The 22,412-nt window shown below is 49.2% G+C and overlaps 1 protein-coding gene and 1 long non-coding RNA gene across 3 annotated transcripts in view; one reads left to right on the top strand and one right to left on the bottom strand.

Annotated features, from left to right (window-relative positions):
* Nucleotides 1–14,877, bottom strand: part of Tmem51 (transmembrane protein 51) — a 51,220-nt gene extending 36,343 nt beyond the window's left edge. Inside the window, exon 1 of one of the 2 annotated variants that reach the window (XM_076933800.1) lies at nucleotides 14,517–14,877. The gene's annotated coding sequence lies outside the window, so the exon portion shown is untranslated. Of the gene's footprint in view, nucleotides 1–14,092; nucleotides 14,294–14,516 lie in introns of those variants that run through there. The other variant, XM_034504137.2, reaches the window with a different exon arrangement.
* LOC143442295 (uncharacterized) lies at nucleotides 13,071–21,139 on the top strand. Its single transcript, XR_013110338.1, has 3 exons — nucleotides 13,071–13,356; nucleotides 13,673–13,765; nucleotides 20,850–21,139. It is a non-coding gene; the product is annotated as an uncharacterized LOC143442295 (long non-coding RNA).
* Nucleotides 21,140–22,412: the final 1,273 nt, after the last annotated feature.

The raw sequence follows: 22,412 nt of genomic DNA, 5'->3' as shown, positions 1-22,412 counted from the left end.
CCGGTGAGTTGTGAGGACAACAATGACCTAGGCTTTTTTTTTTTTATAGAAATCTGCAAGTTGCTTCTGTTGAAACCACTGGCCTGCACTGGTGTCCGGCATATGACCTTTTTGTTGGGTTTTGGACCCTGGGACAAGGGACTGACCTTGTCAAAGCAGACCTGGCCTCCAGATTCTCCCAGCATCCCTCAGTCCCTATCTGGTATACCCTACCCCCAACACTGAACTTTCCAGCCCAGGGGTTGGGCTGCTCTTCTAAAAGGCTCTCCTCTATGTAATCCAGACATTTTGTGCTATCTCTGTCTCTCTCTCTCTCCCCTGCTTCCCCTCCCTCTCCCCTTCAGCTCCCTCTCTCTCTTTCACCCCCCCCCACCCCCATGGCGACTCCCCTGGCCTTAATCCTTGGGAGCAGTGAGCTCACAGTGTAGCTTCCCAATAAACCTGCGTTTAATATAATCTCATCTGGCTTGAATTGGCTCATTTCAATGTCAGAGAAATAACCTATCAATTTTGAGGCCAGAAAGCAAAAACCAGCACCCTTGGTTCATGCTGACCTTGCCGTGTAAACACACGAGCACCCCGAGGAGCCTGGATGTGCAGAACCTCTCCCATGCTATGAATCACCCATTTCTTTACCCCAGAAGTCTCCTCGAACTCCATCCATACTCCCTATGTAGCCCAGGCTGGCCATACTTAGCTCCCTTAAGAAGTGGCCCACCACAGGGCAGGCAAATGGCCTGGCTGGGAATATTATTAATCAATCCCTTAGAAATGAAAAGTACTGAAGGTGAGGGAACAGGGTCCCTAAACGACTGTAGAGCCAAGACCCCCCATCTCTATTTAAATTAAGACTATTTGAGTTATGATGTTGTTGCACAGTGGGTAGTGGCCCCCTGCCTCAGTTTCCCCATTAGTCATAAGATTGCCCGGCACATTCAATAGCTCCCCATCCACAAGGATGATTGGAAGGACATTTCTCCCTCTGCTCCAGATGTCAATCCTGTTAAGGACGGTCCCCAAACATCTTTGGCTTTCATCACCATGCAGATGTGACTCTGTCCCTCAGGAATTTCCTTAACTACTTCTTGTATAGTGTTCAGCCAGTTTACAGGAAGCCTCTTCAAGTTCCCGGTAACCAGCTCATCCCGGGAGAGAGAAGAGAGCACTGCGTGCTCTTTCTTGGCTGCCAGCGTGATTCTCCACACTTGTGAGTCAGGGGAGGATGGCTGGGCAAGCCTGGGAACTTCATCTCTAAGGCAGCAGCCACAGTCTCTCTCACCTATGACAAAGCTATGGCCTCTGCCAGGCAATCAGAGAAATACAAACCACCGGTAAAAAGTCCAGAGGCCACCGCAGCACAAAGGCCACCTACTTCCCTGTTCCTCAGACCTCCCTGCCTGGTTCTGACTTTTCTTTGGGTGCACACACCTCTTGGAAGATCTGAGGAAAGCTACTGACCTGTCTTTCTAAAATTCAGACGTGGAGGGCTATGCATAAAACTCCCAGGTGGTTAATTCCGGGTTTTTAATGGCGCTATGACCCGGATATGAGTTAGTGCACGTTTAAAATGACTCAGCGGTTTTGAGGAGCTCCTGACAACTGCGATAGTTTATTGCTCTGATCACCATGAGCTCAGGTGCGATCAGGTAAACGCAGCATTTAAAAGTGTCGCTGAGTGCAGAGATGATTTCAGGAAGCCCGTGTGAGGAGTCGGGAACTTTGAGTACCTCCGGTTGACGCCCCAAAATTAAAAGGGATTTCAGTATTAGTGTTAGATAGCCTCCGACACTGATTGTTTCATGTGTACACACAACTTCTGTAATTAAACAAGAGTTAATAAAGCATTGTTTAGGAACTATATACAAGCCATTGTTACTTCCAAGCCTGTGATGGGAAGGGAGGGTTTAGCAATGAGGAGGAGGCCAGATTCCTGCCCAGCGGGGAGTTGGGCAACCTTATCAGTTGGTGGGGGGCAGGTAGAAGACTAGAGATGGTTCCAGATGGTTGCTGCTGGCTCTTCTCAGTGGACCCTTAAATTTCCAAGCAGGGTATCAAGCTGGCCGTATTTCATCTGCAATATTACTGGCTGGAAGAACTGGCCAAACTCATACAAGTTTGTACATTTTATCTAAAGACAAACACACAGTCGCCTGCAGAGGCAGGAGATTTTAGGAGAGCCTTTATCTCTACCTAGCTTTCTAAGCCTCTGAAAGGGGACTGAAGTTTGAATTTAAAAGGAGCCATGGGAATACTCACCAAGCCACACAAGGCCACCTTCCCTAGTAGTAACCTGTGCAGATGCACAAGAAAACAGAGACTTTTTTTTAAAGGGGAAGACAGTTTCTCTAGCCACAAAAACTATGCTTGTTTATTAAGTACCACTTAGTAAATCCAGCCCGGCAGGAAGAAAATGAAAACTAATTACACCGCAGTCCTTAATTACTGATTAGATCTGTGAGGGCTCCCCGACTTTCTTGTATACAGTGAAAACACGCATCCTTTTTGTTTTCTCCCATAATACAATCTTATTACCACATGGTTTGAGACCTAATATTTATATTGGGGTATTTTTAGGCCTTGGGGGAGGGGGTGGGGCTTTTCAAATGTTTGCCCAACCCTCTACCACTGAGCCATAACCCCAGTGCTTGGGGATCTAATTTTTCAACCTTTGATACCGAATAATTTACATTCCCACATTGAACACATGAAAGTACCACTTTCTATATCTTCCTCTCTTCCTGAATTTGAGTGAGGGTCTCATGTAGCCCAGGCTGGCCTCAAACTCACTATGTATCTAAGGATGACCTTAAATTTCTGATCCTTAGCAGTGGGATAACCTGCATACTCTGCCACACTTGCTTCATGTAGCACAGGCTATGGAAGCCAGGGCTTACTTAGTACATGCTAGAGGAAGGCTCTTTCAATAGCGCCCCACGCCAAGTGCTCACACTCTTTTTAACTTAAGGTTTTTAATTACTCTTATGTATTTACTGTGTGTGTATATTTGTGCATGTGTATATGTCATAATGCACGTGGAGGTCAGAGAAACAACAGAGTTGTTTTTTTTTTTTTTTTTTTTTCTCTCAACCCTGTGAGTCTCTGGGACTAAACTCGGGTCATCAGCCTTGGAGGCAAATGCCTTTATCCACTGAGCCATGTTGCCTGCCCATTAACTTAAGATTTTACAACACTTTCTGTTCTTATGTGATGAGAATATGGTCTGAATTGGCATGGCCTTGGATACAATCAGGTGGAATGCGGTTCCACATCTCCCTGTACCCACAGTGACAACTCATCTTTATTCCATGCCTGGGCAGGGGCATTCAGCTTTTCCCTGCTGACCCAGAGAGCTCCTGTGAATGTTTAGAGAACAAATCCTTCCAGGTGTGTGGTAAGAACACTGCCTCAGTTTACCAACTGGCTTGTCAAACGCTTTAATTTTAGAAACCTAATCTAGCAACCATTTCCTGTATAACTTTACCTTTGCCACAATGTTAAAAGCTCCTTGCCAAGGAGGGTTGCAATAACTTGGTAGATACCCACTTACCCAGTGTTCCAGGCCATCATGGCTGAAAAATGTCACATGGGTAACCTACAGATCCTGATACAGTGCAGAGAGAGAGCACCCCTTCCGTGCAGGAACTAGAAAGGCCCTGACTAGTTTCGAGAAAACATCAGACAAACCCAGGTTGAGTGACGGCTGCCTGGCCAGCACAGGGTCAAGCTTTCAAGGTCAGGGAATTCGAGGACAATCTGAAAACTCTGAAGGATCTAAAGAGACTTAGAAATTATAACAATCAAATACATTGTACTGTTTTGGTTAGTCAGAGCTGAAAGATGGCACTGGGAAGGCCAGAGACATCTAAATATATCCCATAGTTTCAGTGGTAATAGTGTCCATGACGTGTATCTGGTCAGAGCAGATGCCCTCTGTATCCATGGGAACTGCATTCTAGGATTCGGCCAACTACATAGAGCTGGGGCTGCACTGAACGTGTAAATGGTCTTTTCCTTCTTTTCATTATTCCCTAAACCATTCAGTTTAAGAATTCTACAGTGTTTACATTGTGGTTGGTATAAATCAGGTTGAGAGTCGGCCATGGGAGCACAGACCTCTAATCCCAACTCTCAGGAGGCAGAGGCAGGAGGATCACAAGTTTCAGACCAGCCTGAGCTATACAAAAAGACCCTGTTTCTTTTCCATTTGCTGTGATAAACTATGCTAACTAAGGCAATGGAAAGAAGGGTTGATTCCAACCACCAGTTCCAGGATACAATCCATTGTGGCCGGCAGGTCATGACAGAAGCGCAAAGCAGCTATGGCTTCACATCCAAATCAGGAAGCAGTGTGCATGACTTTACGTATCCCTTCTCCATTGAGAGAGAGGGAGGGAGACAGAGAGACACAGAGGGAGGGGGGAAGAGGAGGGAGAGAAGGAGGGGTGGGAGGAGGAGGGAGACAAGGGCAGGCGGGTGGGAGGAGGAGGGAGGGAAGGGAGAGAGGGGAAGAGGGAGGGAGAAGGAGAGTGGGGGGGAAGATTGGACAATCTGGGCAAAAAAGCAGAGAAAACAGGAAGTGAAAACTCATCAGACTTCCCTGACCAGGGTGAGCAGGAAGAAGGGTGAAGGAAGTAGAAAGTGGCTTCTTGAGGCCTGGGGTTGAGTGGAGGGTTGAGCAGTGGCCATTAGCTGGGAGGATGGAGAGCGAGGGTCTCTGAAGAGGCCAGTTCTGGCAACTGGGCCTGTCTGCAGGCAGCGAGAAAGCCCTGAAGATGTTAGTCCAGCTCTGTCTGTGGGACTTGCTTACTGATTTCAACTGTTTGCTGCTCCCTAGTTCACTCCCTAGACCCCTCGGGGCTCCCCAATAAGGCATAAGCTCCATGAAGGCAGGAATTGCCTCTCCTGTGTGCCCTGAGCCCCAAAACCAAGAGCCACGCCTGATCTGTAGGAAAACTCAAAGAGTACAGAGCCATGTTTCCAAAATGATTCTGCCCCTCAATGTTTTATTGTGATAAAATTCTACTGGGCAAATTTGTTCCTTATGATATAAACTTTATTATCCTGACCTGCAGAGGTCAGACACCACCATTGTGGCTTCCACCTGTTCATGGGTTCTGGAGATAGAATTTGGGGGTGGGGGAGAGAGAGGGTCAGGATTTCGAGGTAAGCTCATTACCCACTAAGCCATCTCAGCAGCCTCAATACCAAGTTTTGAGAGTACAGTTTGGTGGCATTAAGGACACTCATGTCATAGGCCAACCATCACAGATAGACAGCACATTGATTCATTCAGCAATTCTTAGCAATTCACACTGTAAAAAAACTGAACCCCTCCCCAGCACAGGGTAGCTCACGGTCTCTCTCCCTTTGCCCCCGGAAAGCAGCAATCCACTCCTCTTCTGCCTTGAGGATCTGAACTTAGGCCCTCAAGTTTGCAAGGCACGCTCTGCCCACTAAGAACCAACCCCCTCCCTGTCTGTCTTCTCACAGGCTTTTGTCTCTTGGCATGAAGTCCTCAGGCAGCCTGTGCCAGAGGTCCTCCCATTTGAAGGCTGAAGGATATGCATGGGCCACGTTCTGTGTATTTACCCATCTGCCAGTGAATGCCTCTCCCACATTTTAGCTCTCACAGACAGCCATGAGCACAACATACAAATGTCTCTTCTCAGACATACTCTTTTGGGGGATATACCCCGAAGTGGAGCTTCTGGATTGTATGGCAGCTCTGTTTTAATTTTGGGGAGGAACTGCCACCACTATAATAACTTGTGGAAGGAAATTCTGTAGGTTTTCCCACCCCACCCTGGCAGCTCTATGGGCCCTTGTGAACTTAACCCTACTACTTCCGGAGCTTTGCACGGGTTGCTGTATCCACTGGGTTGTTTGCAGACACCCGAACTTTGGTCCCCTTCCCAGTTCAACTCAGACTCCACTTCTTTAAGCCTCCTTTCCCTGGGGAGTCTAGCACTGTAGACATCATGTTTGCTTATCGAGCATGAGGTCCTGGGATTCAATTCCCAGCATTCCCTCAAGCAGGTGTGCCGCGGGATATCTCAGCGCTCTTCAAGGTCATCATCAGCTATGTGGTTCTAGGCTAGCCTGTGCCACATGAGGTGCTGTCTCTAAAATAAAATAAAGCTCTTTCCTGCACTTTGGGTTTGAGCTAACCCCTCCTCCCTCCTGGTCTTGGGTCCTCTGATCAGATTCCAATCACATGGTTCATTCCCCACTGTCTACCTCAGGACCATAGGCTGCATCCCTGGGGGCAGGGACTGCATCCCTGTTGACAGCAGACTCAGTCACTAAAGACTGTAACCGTGCATTTGTTTATCAATTTGTTTATGCAAATATCCTTACATATGCTTAGGCATGGAACCCAGACAACCATTTGCACGGCTGATCGTTTGAAAATAAGAGTTGCCCAGAGGCCATTCCTACCCAACCGCAAACTGCAGTTCATGGCACAAATGACCTGAAGACTCTTCAGATTGCTTTTCAAGTTCGAGAAAAGCTTTTTATAAATAATGTTCCCAAGACTACTCAAAGAAACCCCCTCTCAACAAAACAAAACAAAACAAAACAACCAAACATCATGTTCCTTCCACCAATACCAACAGTCCAGGTCTACACCCTACTCAAGCCAGAGTGTAGAGGCAGGGAAAGCTCATGAAAAGAGGGTAAGTCAGTTCTCAGCCTCTGTCTAGACCTAATGAAAAGAGGAAGCTGGCCAAAATGTGAGATTTCACCGAAAGTACTGAGGCCTGTACCTTAGTGGCTTACCATATACAAGGCCCAGGGTTTAGCCCCACCAATCACCCCAAGTCTCCTGCAGATAACACACCAGAACCTTCTGGAGACTTTCAGAACTGTATTTTACATGAGACCATGATCTCAAAGGTACTGGCCCACGATGGGAAGTTTGGGTTCTGGTTCCACCACTATATGTTGGGTGAAGTTAGGCTGGTCCTGGTCCTCTTAGGCCAGAAAGACAGTCTTGGGAAGTTGTCTGTCATCTACAAAATTCTACACACACACACACACACACACACACACACACATACACACACACACACACACACACACACACACACGAGAGGGAAAAAGAGAGAGAGAGACAGACAGACAGACAGACAGGCAGGCAGAGAGATGACAGACAAACAGACAGACAGAAAAGGACTGGAATACCGTTTACTGGAGGAGAGCTTACCCAGCTTGTACAAAGCTCTGTGTTTGAGCCCCAGCACCACCTAAACTGGGTGTGGAGGGTATGTCTGTAATCCCACACAGCAGATGGTTCAGAAGTTCAAGGTCGTGCTGGGTAACTTGGCAAGTTTGAGGCCAGCCTGGGATATATAAGACCTTGTCTCAAAAAAGAAAAGAGAATATTAAAAAGGAGGAGGAGGAAGAGGAGGGGAGGAAGTAGAAACGAAACAGGAAGTAGGGTTATTATGCCTGGGTGCTGGGTAACTGCTACTATTGAACCAAGTGTGCTTTTAGAAACAGATTTATTTTTAAATGACTTGTATGGGAGTGCTTCATGTATGTGTGTGTCACGTGTGTGTAGGTACCCAAAGAAGCCAGAAGAGGACATCAGATCCTCTGGAAGTGGAGTTGCAGACTGTTATGAGCTGCCATGTGGGTTCTGGGGACCAAACCAAACCCAGGTCCTTTGCAGGAGCAGTCAGGACCCTTAACATTAAACCATCTCTCCAGCCCTGACAAAGTGACGCTTTCTGTCAGCATTATAAGCCGGGTTGCTGCCAGATAGCAGCGGGCTTTCCTAAAGAGTGTTCTTAGTGCATGCTCAGTGTAGCCTTCAGCCAGTAGAGTCTGTGCTGCCGATGTGAGTTCCAGGCCAGCTCTCTGCCTCACACTGCCTCCCTAGCCTCCTCTGGAACGCCACCACTTGGAAACCCTCATCAGAGTGAGGCCTGGCACCTACCCATCCCTGCCTCTGTTTCTTTTAAGAAGAACTGAAGAGGCTGCATCAAGACTGGTTCTCCACCTTGTGATACGTTTGACTTTTAAGGTCTCTGAAAGTCTTCAACAGGAACCTTCAGCAGCCAAGGTAGATGTGGAACATTTGCAGGCAGTTCCTCCTTCCTGCTGGCCCTGCCTCCCACCCCTGAACTCTGTCCTGGAGCAGGGCTGCTCAAAGCTCTCACTGCAGAGACCAACATGGCTCAGACCACACTCACAGACAGACTTTTCCTGGGCCTGAGATGGATCAGCGGGCCAAAGTAGGTGCAGTGAGACCAAACCTGATGGTGTTCTACTTGGTGACACATTTTACTTTGAAGGTCTCTGAATTCTTTAAAAGGGAACTTCTGAACCCAGGGCATGTATACTGTGAAGTCAGGCTTTGCGTTTCATGAGACCCATATGGCAAAGGAGAGAGAGAAGCCGCTCCTGCAAAGTTGTCCTTGGATCTCAGTAACAAGAATGAGTGTACCCCATCTCTCTCTCTCCCTCTCTCCCTCTCTCCCTCTCTTCTTCTCTCCCTTTCTCCCTCTCTCCTGTTCTCTCTCAACACAATAATAATAATAATAATAATAATAATAATAATAATAATAATGATGATAATAGTGATAAATGTATTTTTTAATTGATAAAAATATTCTGGGAGTGGTGGCACTTGCCTTTAATCCTAGGACCAGGGAAGTAGGAGGATCTCTGTGAGTTTGAGGCCAGCCTGGTCTACATAGGGTTCCAGGTAAGCCAGGGCTACATAGTGAAAATATGTCTCAAAATACTACTACTACTACTGATAATAATAATACTGATAATAATAATAAATGAAATTTAATAAAAAGTACTTTCCATGGGCCACTGAATTGGCTCAGAAGGTAAAGGCGCTTGTCACCGAGCCCACTGACCTGAGTTTGATCCTTGGGGCCCACATGGGTGGAAGGAGAGAGCCAACTCCTGTAAGTTATCCCCTGACCTCCATAAACTAAACATGGCAGCTATAGACCCTCCCCACAACTCCTCCAAGATTGACAAAAGATAAATAAAATGTTTTTTTAAAAAATTTGTGCATATAGCTTTCTAGTCTTTCTTCTCATTCATTTTTAAAAAGATAGGGCAAGAACACTTCATTGACCATCCAACCCACTGATCAGATGCTATATAAACCGGTGGCACATGAGTGTCACCCTAGAACTGGAGAAGTAGAGGCAGGAGGATCGGGGATTCAAGGTCGTCTTTGTCTATAGAGCTAATGAAAGCCAGCCTGGGATACAAGGCCCCCAGTCTCAAAATATAAAATAAACCCAAACAAATAAAAGATGTTACCCACAGTGTATAAGCATCAGGCTGGAAAACACCCACTGTCTGTTCAGGACTTTCAGTGTATAACCGTGTCCCATCCCAGAAGTCTGTCCCCTGGAGGAGGACCTCCCTGCGTCACTTGCCCAGGAAGCAACTTCTCTGCATATTTTATCTTGCCTTTGATTCTTTAAAAAAACTTTTTTTTTAAAAAAAAAATCTTTAAAGTGTGTGCGTGTCCATGTAAGTGCTATGTGCCTCTGTGTGTGTGTGTGTGTGTGTGTGTGTGTGTGTGTGCCAGTGCACATGTGGAGAGAGCAGAAGAGGGCTCCGTGTGTCACTTTCTACCTTATTCTTTTTTTTTTTTTTGGTTTTTAGAGACAGGGTTTCTCTGTGTATCCCTGGCTGTACTGGACCTCACTCTGTAGACCAGGCTGGCCTCGAACTCAGAAATCCACCTGCCTCTGCCTCCCACGTGCTGGGATTAAAGGCGTGCGCCACCACCACCCGGCCATTCTACCTTATTCTTTTAGTCAAGGTCTCTCTCTGAACCTCGGGCTCCTTTTTTTTTTTTTTCCTCAGCTAAACTAGAAGCCAGTAAAGCCCAGGGATCATCCAGTCTTAGTCACTGAAGTCTTAGTCACTTCAGGCTCCACTTTTGCCACCTGCTTCTGAGAAGGACTGAAATGAGGAAGCCCAAATCAGACAGGCTAAGGATCTCCTTTAGACACCCCAGGGATGCCTAGTTTGGGGAAAGCCATGGGATCAGGGGTGGTACCACTGGCTGGCTTAAAATGAACACAGCTAAAATTAGACTCTTCCTTTGTGTGACCCTGGCTCCCACCAGTTCCATCCAGATGCCACCCTCCTCTTTCTAAAGACCTCGTGAGGATCAGATGTCTCCTTAACACTCACAGAAGATTGGACCCTGAAACCCTGTGCACCTTGATTGTGTTAGAGAATTTGAGTCAAGTCAGTGTCCTGACTGAACTGACCCTAAAAGCCTGAGGAGCTTTGTACAGACTCCTGAATTGCTGACGGCCACCATGTAGAAGGACATGAGTCCAGCATGTCAGGTGTGTAGGAGAAAACTTGTCCCTTCAGAACATAATACTTCGGAATGCAAAACCAGTTGTAGCACTGCAGAGTAAGGTCAATCGGCTTTACAGCCAGTGTCGCTGGGTCTATGACACTGTCCTTTCCTGTCCTTACAAGTCAATGTGTGCTTGCCATCTGGAGAAGCAGTGGTTTCCTTAGTCTGCAGATGCAGAGACACCTGTATGGCTCAGTGGATGAGGGAGTGTCAGACACGTGTCACCAGTAGCTCCCTCCCAGATGACAGTGAGCAGAGGAATCTGAAAGTGGCAAACCCAAGGGGCCCCAGCTCTAGCCCCACATAACCTGGGCCTGGTGTTGGATGTCTGTGGTCCTTGTACTCAGGAGGCGAGGCAGGAGGACCAGAAGCCACCCTCAGCATACAGAGTTCAAAGCCAGCTTGGGCTATAGGCGATTGTCTCACAACAGACAAACAAACATAAGGTTCCTGAGAAACATCCAAGACAGCCTGGTGAGATGGCTCAGCAGGTCAAGGTGCTGGCTGCCAAGGCTGGTGACCTGAGTTCTCATCCCCAGAAACCATGGAAGGAGAGACAACTGAGTCCTAAAAGTTTTCCTCTGGCCCGAACACACATGCTTTGGCATGCTCACACCTGCACATACACACTAATAGTAAATAAATAGTAACATAAAATATAACAATAAATCATCCAAGATAGAAGTGGCAAAATCAAGGTGTGGTCCTGGCTTTAATCTCAGGCATGCCCTTCCCTTTTCTCAGGCCTCAGTTTCCCCATCTGTAAGATTAGGAGATTGGACTTCTGAAGCTAAGGCCCCCCCCAGCCCCCGTTGGTTCCAACATCCTGGGTCCTAAAGTGACCAGCATGCAAATGTGAGGACGGCTGAGCCTGTAAATCTAGGCCAGGGGACACAGGAGCCAGAGGGAACAGCTGAACGGCAACAGGCAGTGTGCCAGGGCCAAGCATTCTGAGACAGGACTAGGGCTTGAGAGAGGGGATTTAGGAACCAACCCAAGGTGTGCTAGCTGGAACAGCTTAGCATAGACCCATCTGTCAGATTTCTGGCCCCTGTCTGGGACCATCTGGAAATGGTCAAGGCAGCCTGGCCTGTGGCAGGGAAAGAAAACCAAACAAGAGCTCCCAAGAGAGGAGGCCTGGTGCCAAGGGCTAGGGAAAAAAAAAAAGATACTGTCAGGCCAGGCTAGGCTACGCCACCTGTCCAAGCTGGGGAGGTGCAGGACTCGATGGAATGCCCAAAAAGACCCAGAAACTATGAAATCACTCAGTTTGTCCTCCATGTGGCCACTCCCCCTAGGATCGCATGAAGGACCCCAGAAGGGAATCTAGGCTTTGGTGCACAACCACCTGCTGCACAGGTCTCTGGTCCTTCTGAGTTACATGGGTCCCATGAATGTGATGTCTGGACAGCTGGAAGCTCCTCTCCGCCTGCTACAGGACAGGACCCTCCTGTTGCCTCTAGGCAATGTGAAGCTTTCACACACTTAGTTCCTGAGGCTGCTAAGTGCAGGATGTCTCCCTGAGTGCCAGGGCGCTGACCATAAAAGTGAAAGCAAGCAGCAGGCCAGATACAGATTCCTCACACCCCGTGGAGAGAAGCAACTGGAACTTTCCCAGCGCCTCTGACTCCCTAGAATCCCGCCCTGGGATCTCTTTTTGATCTGCAACTGCAACAAGATATGGGAAAGGCTCCCTGCAGACCTCAGAACTGGGAAGGGCAAAAAAATTGCAGAAATATGTTGGTGTACATCTGGAGCCCCACCCCAAAAAAACCCAAAAGGCCAAGCTGCTCCTAGAGGAGCTGCCTCTCCTGTTCCCCCTGTAGCCAGAGAAGGCCCTGAACCTGTGACGTCAGGAACTCAAGCAACTGCTGGAGGGTCCGGGATCCAGGGCCCTGCCAACATCCTGGGAGCCCATGGAGCTTTCTATCTCTGGTGGGAAAGAGAGCAGCCATTTGGGCCTCCCATGGAGTCCAGGAATCTTGCCCTGGATCATCAGTCACATGTGAAAGTCACAAGTTAATCCTTGCCTCCTGTATGGTCTCCTACCCAGTGCCCCTCAGTGTCTCTACTGTCCAGAGCCAGCTTTCTTGCTCCTGTTTGTCTTTTTGAATTAAGTTTAAGAATGTCTAGTTGCAGCTGCTGTGACTTGTTCGATGCCTGAGATGGAACCCAGGGCCTCACATGACAAGCAAGTACTCTACCATGTGACCCCCCCTACACACACACCAGAATTATCAGACGACTCCCCTGCCTTAAGACCTAGGATAGAACGTGTGTCCATGCTATCCACCTTCCGTAGCTCCTGGCTTACACAATATGCTTGGTCTACCTCTGCTCACCTCTCTGGGATGCTCCCACCCACTTCCTGTCCAGTCCATCTCATCGTAAACACCTAGACCTCTAACTTTCTCCTCAACCCACTCACAAGCCCACGCACACTACCCTAATGGTACCCTGCCTGGCACATTCACACACCTATAGACCTCCATGTTATTGTTCCTGTCATCTCCTGTCCCCCAGGGATCCAACGTCCTGATGACTACACCAGTACCCACTTTCTTCTCTCTCTAAGCCCCCAATATATTAACTACAGAATCTGTGCCACCAAAGCCTTATTGCAGTCTGGGAGGTCGGCGCTCTCATCTTGGAGGAGGAGACAGGCTCAGAGGGGGTGAAGTGACTGTTCACTGTCCCTCACACAGCCCTTGTCATATTTACCAATGACTTCCTGATTGGGCAGGCTTGGCCTTGGGTGATACCCAATGGCCGACAGTATTGCCACGAGTCTTTCTCTCTGGCCACCCTTTTCTTTCCGTCTGGGTTGGGGGAACCCGTGATCTGGTTCTGAGGGAGATACTTGGAAAGGAGTAATTCCCCCAAGGACCCTGGAGTGACAGGTCTCAGTGGGGGAAGCTGTGTGAGCCTTCTCTTAAGAAGCCAACCTTCAAGTTAGCCTTCAAAACAACAGCCAGAGGAGGCCCTGGAAAGGACAGGTGGGGATCCCTGCCCCTGCAAGCCTGCTTAGCTTACCCGGGTCCTGCCCCTTCACTCGGCTCCCGACTTCCATCTCTAAGTTCCCATATTGGCCAAGGACCTGGCTCAGGGCCGCCTGCGTCTTCAGAGGAGCAACCCACCACCTTGCAGGGTCCCCATCGCAGCTTCCGAGACAGGTCTCCTGCTCCTTCCCTCTCTTAAAGTGGCCAACGTGATCATCAGACTTGATGTTCCCTTGAGGAGGTGTTTCCTCCTCAAATGCACCCCCAATACTCACAAAAATTACTAGGTCATAGGTGTTTTGCTCTCCCCTAGTTTACAGGAGAAGAAACCGAGGATCCTGGAGGACCCCTGGCTCTCCACACCTCGACTGCTTCTTAATCCGGTAACAGTCAGGAGGAAATAAGGGTACGTAGTGTCCACTCCCACATTACAAGGACAAGGGTTTGTGCGGCCGGCTCAGTGCTCTATCCAAGTTCGTTTCTCTCAAAAAGTGCCCAGGTGCCTCTGTCCAGGCACAACGGATGCCACCTGTCCCCGCCAACAGGGGGCCCCCGAGGCCGAAGCCAGAGCGACGCGGGGAGGCGGGAGCACCCCACATGGGCCGGGTGCGGCTGCGGAGGGTGCGGGGCTTCGGAGTTCCCTGGGGAACGTGTCCGACACGATGCTCCGGGACGCGCGGATACCTAGCCGGGGCCCTACCATACACTTTACGGCGCGAGGACGCAGACTCACCCCGAAGGCAGAGGGCCACGCTAGGTCTCTGTCCGGAGGCCCGGGGCTGGGGGTTCCGCGACACCCCCACCCCAGGCAATCGCGGGCCTCGGAGCAGGAGCTGGTAGCACGGCGTGGAGAGGGCACGCAGCCCGGGGACCTCTGTGGTGCTCAGCCAGCACAGCCCAAAGCGCCGAGAGCGGGAGGGAGGGACCGAGGGCGCCCGCAGGAGGCGCCGCCCACCTGCCCACCCTGCGCCCTACGCCACCAGGCGGGGACCCGGACCCTGGGGCGGAGCAGGCTGGAGGGCCTGGCACTGGGCACAGCAGTGCAGGGTCCCGGACCTCCCACTCTGCGGCTGGGGGATGACTGTCTAGGGGGGCACTTGCGGGATAATGGGAGCTGGGAGTCCCTGTTCGGCGACCTCACCTGGCTGTAAACTCACCTTCCTGTGCGCTCAGGCCGCGTTGCGGGGACTCCCGGCCGCCCAGCCCAGTGATGGGCGGAGGAGGGAAGGAGGAAGGAAGCAAAGTTTTCCCAGCCTCTCAGCTCATGCTCTAGGCCAGCTCCCCATTGTCTGGTGTCCTGGAGGGATCGCCGCTTCGAGTCTTAGCCTATCTCGGGAGTGTCCCCGTAAGGGCGCGTTCCCAGCTTGGCAGAAAACTTTCCAGCGAATCACAGGCTGGCTTCTCCCTCCGCCTGGAGCCGGGGAGGGTGTGTGAATTGAGCGGTGCCTCACCTGCCTGGAAGTTTGCCTGGGAACCCCACGACTCCAGGCACGGATCTGTGTTCCCTGCCAGCTCTGAATTCCGACCTGGGTGGCTTCGTGGGTGCGCGCCCAGCTGTTTGAAGTTCAAGGACTGAGAAGTCCCTGGGCAGCCGGGTGTCAGAGAATTCGTCTGGGGTCAAAAAGCGCCTCCTACTGGGGGGTGACCGCTCTCTGGATAAGCCGCACAGCTTGGCTGCAGCCAAGTTCACTTGGAATTCCTGGGTACTCCTGATCGGCAAATTCACCGAGCCGTATACTTCCGGAGTTCAATCACGCTCTGTACATTGCTACTTCTTATTTGCACTAATAGGTAGCAAGGGATTATTTGGGAATAACTTGTGGTTTGGGAGGTGCAAAAGGCTTTTTTTTTTTTTTTTTTTTTTTTTTTTTTTTTTTTTTTTTTTTGGAAACAGGGTCAGAGCACAAGAGTAACTGCTGACATGTCACGTCTTAACTCTGAACCCTGACTGGGTTCCTACCCATCACCCCTGAACAGTCTCCCATAAGCCCCCTCAACCCTTCACAGCCCAGGCCTATAGTTTGCATTTCACCCTGACTGACTGGAAGCCGGTCATTCAGACAGTCCCAACGGTGGAAGCAAGGAATACTGGTACTTTTCCATGCCGGGATCCAACCCCGGACCCGCCCCTACTCCGCATCTAATCTAGCTGGGCAGGTCCGTCGCTTCTAAGTGGGGAGAGACCAAGGACTTAACAGCTAAAGCTGAGCTAAAAGAAAAACCAGAGTAGCAAAGGAAGTGTGCTCTGTGCATCCTGTCCAACCCTCTGCCTTAATGTGCTTTCTTTCTTTCTTTCTTTCTTTCTTTCTTTCTTTCTTTCTTTCTTTCTTTCTTTCTTTCTTTCTTTCTTTCTTTTTTTCTCTTGCATCTCCCACACAGGAGCTGCCTGTCTTCTTATCCCAGCACATTCCCAGTTCACCAGGGCCCACGGCTTGTGTCCTTAGGGGAAAAATCCAAAGATGTGAATCCCAAACAGTGACTTTCTATTACCTGTTGTGCTGTCTAGTTTTATGTGAACTTGTCACGAGCTATAGTCATCTTTGTCTCGGGAACCTCAACTGAGAAAATGCCCCCATAAGATTGGGCCGTGGGCACGTCTGTAGGGCGTGTTCTTAATTAGTGATCAATAGGGGAGTGTGTGGTCCATTGTGGGGACTCCTGAACTGGTGGTCCTGAGTGCTGTAGAAAGCAGTCAGAACAACCATGAGGAACAAGCCAGTAAGCTGCACTTCTCCATGGCCTCTGCATCAGCTCCTGCCTCTAGGTTCCTGCCCTGCTTGAGTTCCTGCCTGATTTCTTTCAAGGATGAACAGTGATGTAGAAGCATGAGCCAAATACCCCCTACACACAGACACACACACACACACACACACACACACACACACACACACACACAGAGAGAGAGAGAGAGAGAGAGAGAGAGAGAGAGAGAGAGAGAGAGTGAGTCATGGTGTTTCATTGCAGCGGCAGTAACCCTAACTAGAGCATCTATTACCACAGGACGTTGGGGTTGGATAATGGTCACCATCTACTGAATCTGGTGCAGCAAACATCCGACATTCACAGAGCACTAAGAGAAAGAGCCTTCTGGCCTTTCAGGGGAGGCCTCATAAAATGAGGAGAGTTGTATTCTTGGATCTGCCAGCACTGAGGAAGTTGGGATTTAAGCCGAGGGTCTCTGCAGGAGCCTGGCTTTGAATATCCATGTCAGGAGTGTCCAAGAGCTGGCAGAAGAATGGCCACCCAAAGGTGTTCACATCTCAGTCTCTGGAACCTAGGACCTTAGAGGGTAGACTGCAGGTGTGATCAAGCCGTGAATGTGGAGACCGGGGTCATCTAAAGTGGTCCCAGGGGCTTTTATTAGTGGAAGGTAGGAGGGTCGGTCGTATCTGAGATGTTACAGTAGGAGAAGGAATCAGGTAAAGCTTCTGAAAAGGGCCCCGTGTCAGCCAAGGGATGTTAGTGGTCTAGAAGAGCTAGAAATGGTAGGAATAGATTACGTGGTAGAAAGCCCAGAAGGGTCTTCACACTTGCTAAGGGTCTTCACACTTGTTACTGATTTTAGCCTGGGAGAAGCTGGTACCTGACCTCCAAAGCTGTAACCTTCTTACTCTAAGCCCTGCAGCAGCTCCTGGCAATTTGTTACAGTAGCCAAGGGGAATTGGAGACATCTAGCACTCTCAGCTGTATAGGCCAATGCTGATTTCACCAGCCCTTCTGCTGACTGTCCACTGGAAAGCTCTTTTCTCAAGAGACACCAGGAGATAGCGATATAGCCTGAACCACTGATTTAGAAAGAGGGTAAGATTTCATTAGATCGGTATTTATTTATTTATTTATTTATTTGCTTCTCTGCTACTTTGAACTGTGTGACCTTGGGAAAATGTCTTATCCTCTCTGGGCCTCAGTTTCTCTCTTTAAATGTAAAAACAGTGATGCTGGCTGGGTACACATGGGGCATATGTCTATGGCCCCAGATACTTCAGATACTGAGGCAGGAGGATTGCACATTTGAGGTCACCTTGGGCAACCTTCTTTTGTTATCGGTGAGGATAGAGGCTTGGGAACTGGGTACTTTTCCATTACACTACATCTCCAGACTTAGCTTGAGTAACTCAATGGAACTCTCTCCAAAACAATAAACTAATTAAATTAAATAATTCTTAAAACAGGAACTGAAGATGTAGACCCTACCTGTGTTTCCCAGCAGGGCATAAACCCCAGTGGAGTGGCACACTCTTGTAATCCTAGCACTAAGGAGGTGGAGGCAGGAAGATCAGAACTGCAAGTCATCCTTGTGTATATAGCTAAGTTTGAGGCCAGCCAGGGCTATGTGATAGCCTGTCTCATAGTGACGATTACAATAATGAAAACGCAGTGCCCGTGTGTGGCCCTGGATCTCATCCTCAGCATATCAAGAAGAAAAACAGAATAAAAATAGTGGTGCTAAAAATACCCCCCTTGCAGAATCAATATGAGTATCGGAGGCAGCAGGATTCGACACTCCGTGTGAGTCCCTGTGGCATCTGAACTGCAGTCTCTGAGGACTGGCCTGCCCACTCAGGAACACAGGACTCTTTAGAGCAGGTCTACCTGCTGGGCCACTTCTGACCTCTGGCTGAGTGGGCACATGATGCTTAAAATGAAAGTCTAGCTGGGCTTGGTGATGTACACTGTAATCCCGGTGCCTTTGGGAGCAGAGGCAGGGGGATCAGAAGATCAGGGTCACCCTTCTTGAGGATAGCTTTGTGTGGTTCTATCTCAACACACACAGAGACACACAGACACAGACACACACACACACACACACTCCAACAACCAAAAGCTAAAAATCCAACCAATTCAACCTCCCCAAACCCACTAATTAAAAAAAAAAGGGGGGGGGACCATCTGTTGTTACTGGTCAGTGACTGACCCTCTTCTGATTATGTGCCCAAAAGAAAAAATATCTACTCAATAAGAAAATGTGCTTATGGGCCAGCAAGATGTCACAATGGGTAAAATACACAGTGCGCAAGCTTGACGACGTGAGTTCAATTCCCAGACCCAGGGCATGGACAGGTCCCCCACGTTGCTCTCTGACCAGCACGTGAACACTGTAGCATGGGTTCGCCCCCATCGTACACACATAAAACAACACCTGGTCTACGTGCTCATGGGCCAGCAGGGATGGTGACTTGAATTTGATCCTAGGGACCCACTTGGCAGGAGAGACAGATCCCCTCCCCCCAGTTTCCCTCTGACCTCCACATGTGCGGGTGCAAACATACACACATAAGTAAGTAAATTTAATTTAAATTTTTGAATATGTTTATAAATATTTAGAAGCTGGTCAGGCGCCAGCTGTCAGTCCTGTGCCTTCCATTGCTGGCTGTGGCTTCTGCCATCTGTCACTATTTTCCTCCCTAGGTTTCTGTTTTACCCATTTTCTTTTTTTATTTTTTTAACAGAAATCATTATGTACTCAGGCCAATCTCAGATCCTTTGTGTAGATTCCCACTTATTCTTCCCGGGGTTCATTGCTGTACCTAGGAAGAGCTGAGCTCAACCATCTTTGGCACCGACTCTCCCACAGTCAGTAGTAAGTCATCTACGTGTGCAACCTGGCCCTGGGCTAAATCACCCCTATTGGTCACCAGGAAGTGACATGTCTTGTGTGCGGGGCTTCAGGAGTGACATACTGGCCCAGCCTCTCTCGGCTGAGTCAGCTCCTTGTAGCAGACAAACTGGACTCACGTGATGCCGTGCAAAATCAGAGCGTGTTTAAAGGAAACCGGTTCTGTCTCATTTCCTGAAAAAAAATTAATTTCAGAAATATGTTCTCTGCCTACTCTCCCAGAGTCAATGGGCCAGTGGGGACAAGCCAGAAAGCTGGGAACAGAGCTTACAGGGATATCCCAACACTTGGCACAGCTTCTCTTGTCCTGTCCTGTGTTGTTTTTGGTTGGTTTGTTGTTGTTTTTGTTGTTGTTGTTGCTTTTTTGAGGCAAGGTCTTATATAGCCCTGACTGGCCTGGAGCTCATTATGTAGCCTAGGTTAGCTTGGAACTCACTATGTAGACCAGGCTGGCTTGGAACTCACTGTATAGACCAGGATGGCCTGGACTCACTATGTAGAGCAGGCTGGCCCAGAGCTCACTATGTAGACCAGGTTAGCCTGGGAATGTGTGGAGAGCCTCCTGCTTCTGCCTCTAAATCCTGGGATCCCAGGCATGTACCTCCATGCCTGGCAGGCAGTGGTTCTGGAGACCCCGATTGTACAGTCAGTGGCTCCATCTTTTACTATCAGATGTGTGTGCAGGGATGCCTCATCTGTCCCTTTAAATCTGTGCCCCACGATGCCAAGTTGAGGATGTCTGGTGCAGATCTAAGGCTCCTCCCACTGCTCTCAGCATCAAGTGCAGCCTCCCCAGCAAGAACACACTAGACCCTCAACCTGGTGTGATGCTCAGCCTTGCAGCTTGTCACCTTAGAGCACAAGCCGGTCCATCCTCTCTTTCAGTGGCTCTTTCTGCACTAGCGATACAGTCCTTGGACCTTCCTGTCTAGTTCCTTGGCATGCTATATTGGCAGGGCTCCCTTCTGTGGCTGTGATTCTTGGGGTCACCCAGAGGCACTGGGGTCACACGGAAGCCTCACCAACACATGGAGGCTCTGCAGCAGGAAGGTGGTTAGAGCAGTGGTTGCTGATGTCAGGCCACTGCTACCACATCTAGGTTCGATTCCCAGCATCAGAAGGAGTGAAACTGAGTAACCTCACGCTGGCTGTGGCTTGCCAGCCTCCAAGGGCATAGCAGAATGTTTGCTGTTTTGTTTTTGTTTTTCCCTGACTTTCCTCTGGTTTAAAGCTTAAGTTAGTCTGAGGACATTCTGGTTTTTATCAACTTGTCTCTAGCTAGAATCCTCTGAAAAGAGAGAAACTCAATTTAGAAACTGCCCCCTTCAAATTGGCCTGTGGGTGTGTCTATGGGGGCATTTCTTTCTCCCTTCCTTCCTTCCTTCCTTCCTTCCTTCCTTCCTTCCTTTCTTCTTTCCTTCCTTCCCTCCTTCCCTCCTTCCTTCCTTCCTTCCTTCCTTCCTTCCTTCCTTCCTTTTCTTCTTTCTTTAGGAAGCTTTCCTCTTTTTAAAAGAATATTTATCTTTATTTTATGTGCATTAATGTTTTGCCTGTATGTATGTCTGTGTAAAAGTGTCAGATCTTGAGGTGACAGACAGTTGTGAGCTACCATGTGGTGTTGGGATTTGAACCGGGGTCCTTTGGAAGAGTAGTCAGTGCTCTGAACCTCTCAGCCATCTCTCCAGCCCTGGGGCATCTTTGTGATTCACGATTAATGTGGGAGAGCCTAGACCACTATGGGCAGTGGCATCCCTGGGCAGGTGGTTCTGGGTGCTAGAAGAGCAGGGTGAGCCAGGCGTGGAGAGCAGGTCAGTAAGCAGAGTTCCTCCACTGCCTCGGCTAACAGAAGGCTTCCCATTTCTTTCACCAAAAGGACATGAAAAGCATCCTGTTGAAGCCTAGACCGGCAGCGGGAGGGACCGGCAGTGTGAAGGCTCACTGGAGGTCAGGCTGCTGTACAGGCTCCGCTGCCAGTTTGTAAGTGCCTTGGAATCACTGGGGCAACTCTAGGATCCCCTGTGACATAGACACAGAAGAAATAAACCCAACACTTAAGCGGAGAAATGGCAATCAACATCCTCTCTAGGGCTGAATGGTGGCTTGCTGCCAAATCATGAGGATCTGTGTTCAATCCCCCAGAACCCATGTGAAGAAGAAGGAGGAGGAGAAGGAGAAGGAGAAGGAGGAGGAAGAGGAGGAGGAGGAGGAGGAGGAGGAGGAAGAGGAGGAGAAGGAGGAGAAAGAGGAGGAGGAGGAGGAGGAGGAGGAGGAGGAGGAGGAGGAAGAGGAGGAGGAGGAGGAGGAGGAGAAGGAGAAGGAGAAGAAGGAGAAGAAGGAGAAGAAGGAGAAGGAGAAGAAGGAGAAGAAGGAGAAGAAGGAGAAGAAGGAGAAGAAGGAGAAGAAGGAGAAGAAGGAGAAGAAGGAGAAGAAGGAGAAGAAGGAAGGAGAAGAAGAAGAGGCATTGTGGTGGTGGTTACTTATAAAAACAAGGCTGTGGAGAAGGAGACAGAAGGGTCCCTGGGGCTTGCTGGCCAGTCAGACTAGCCTAATCTATGAGCCCCGGGTCCTAGTGAGAGACTTTGCCTCAAAAACTACAGTGGATGGCCCCTGAGGAAATAACACTAGAGCTTGACCTCTGGCATCCATGTTTGCATATGCACACGTGCGCACTTGCGTGCACGCACACACAAACATACGCACATGTGCACGTGCGAGCACACACACACAGTTTGCCTTAGCAGTCAACACCCACAAAGCATGGAGTCTATTTGCGTCCCACCATACACTGAGTGCAGACCCATTTATCCTCCTTGGCCACTTGAGGAAGAATGTCACCGGCTGACCTCACCTTACAGGCGAGAGACTGACACAGCAGGATCAAGGTCACATGGCTGCTCAGTGCTGGGGTCTGAGTGGGACCCCAGCAGTCCATCAGCAGTGTCCTGTCGGACCAAGGCTTCCACGCACGTACAGGGCAAGTGCTTTTCATTGCACCCGGTCCTGCAGATGGTTCTTTTTTTTGTTTTTTCGAGACAGGGTTTCTCTGTGTCCTGGCTGTCCTGGAACTCACACTGTAGACCAGGCTGGCCTCGAACTCAGAAATCCGCCTGTCTCTGCCTCCCAAGTGCTGGGATTAAAGGCGTGCGCCACCACCGCCCGGCCCAGATGGTTCTTTCTCTTTAGTTTTATTTTGTTTTTTAAATTCTTGGTATTAAATGCGGTATCTGTTTCTTCAGTCCTTGGGAGTAGAAGAGAGCTAGGTAATTTCTACTGCATTCTTTTCTGCTGGCTTATTTTAATTTCTTACATTTAATTATCTATTTACCTATCTAGTGTGTGTGTGTGTGTGTGTGTGTGTGTTAAACCCAGGACCCTGCATATGGTAGACAAATGCTCTACCAGAGAGTTACAACTAGAGCCTTAATAAAATAAAATA

The sequence above is a fragment of the Arvicanthis niloticus genome, chromosome 5, assembly GCF_011762505.2.
Source record: "Arvicanthis niloticus isolate mArvNil1 chromosome 5, mArvNil1.pat.X, whole genome shotgun sequence".
Lineage (NCBI taxonomy): Eukaryota > Metazoa > Chordata > Mammalia > Rodentia > Muridae > Arvicanthis > Arvicanthis niloticus.
This window is presented reverse-complemented; position numbering and strand designations above follow the sequence as displayed.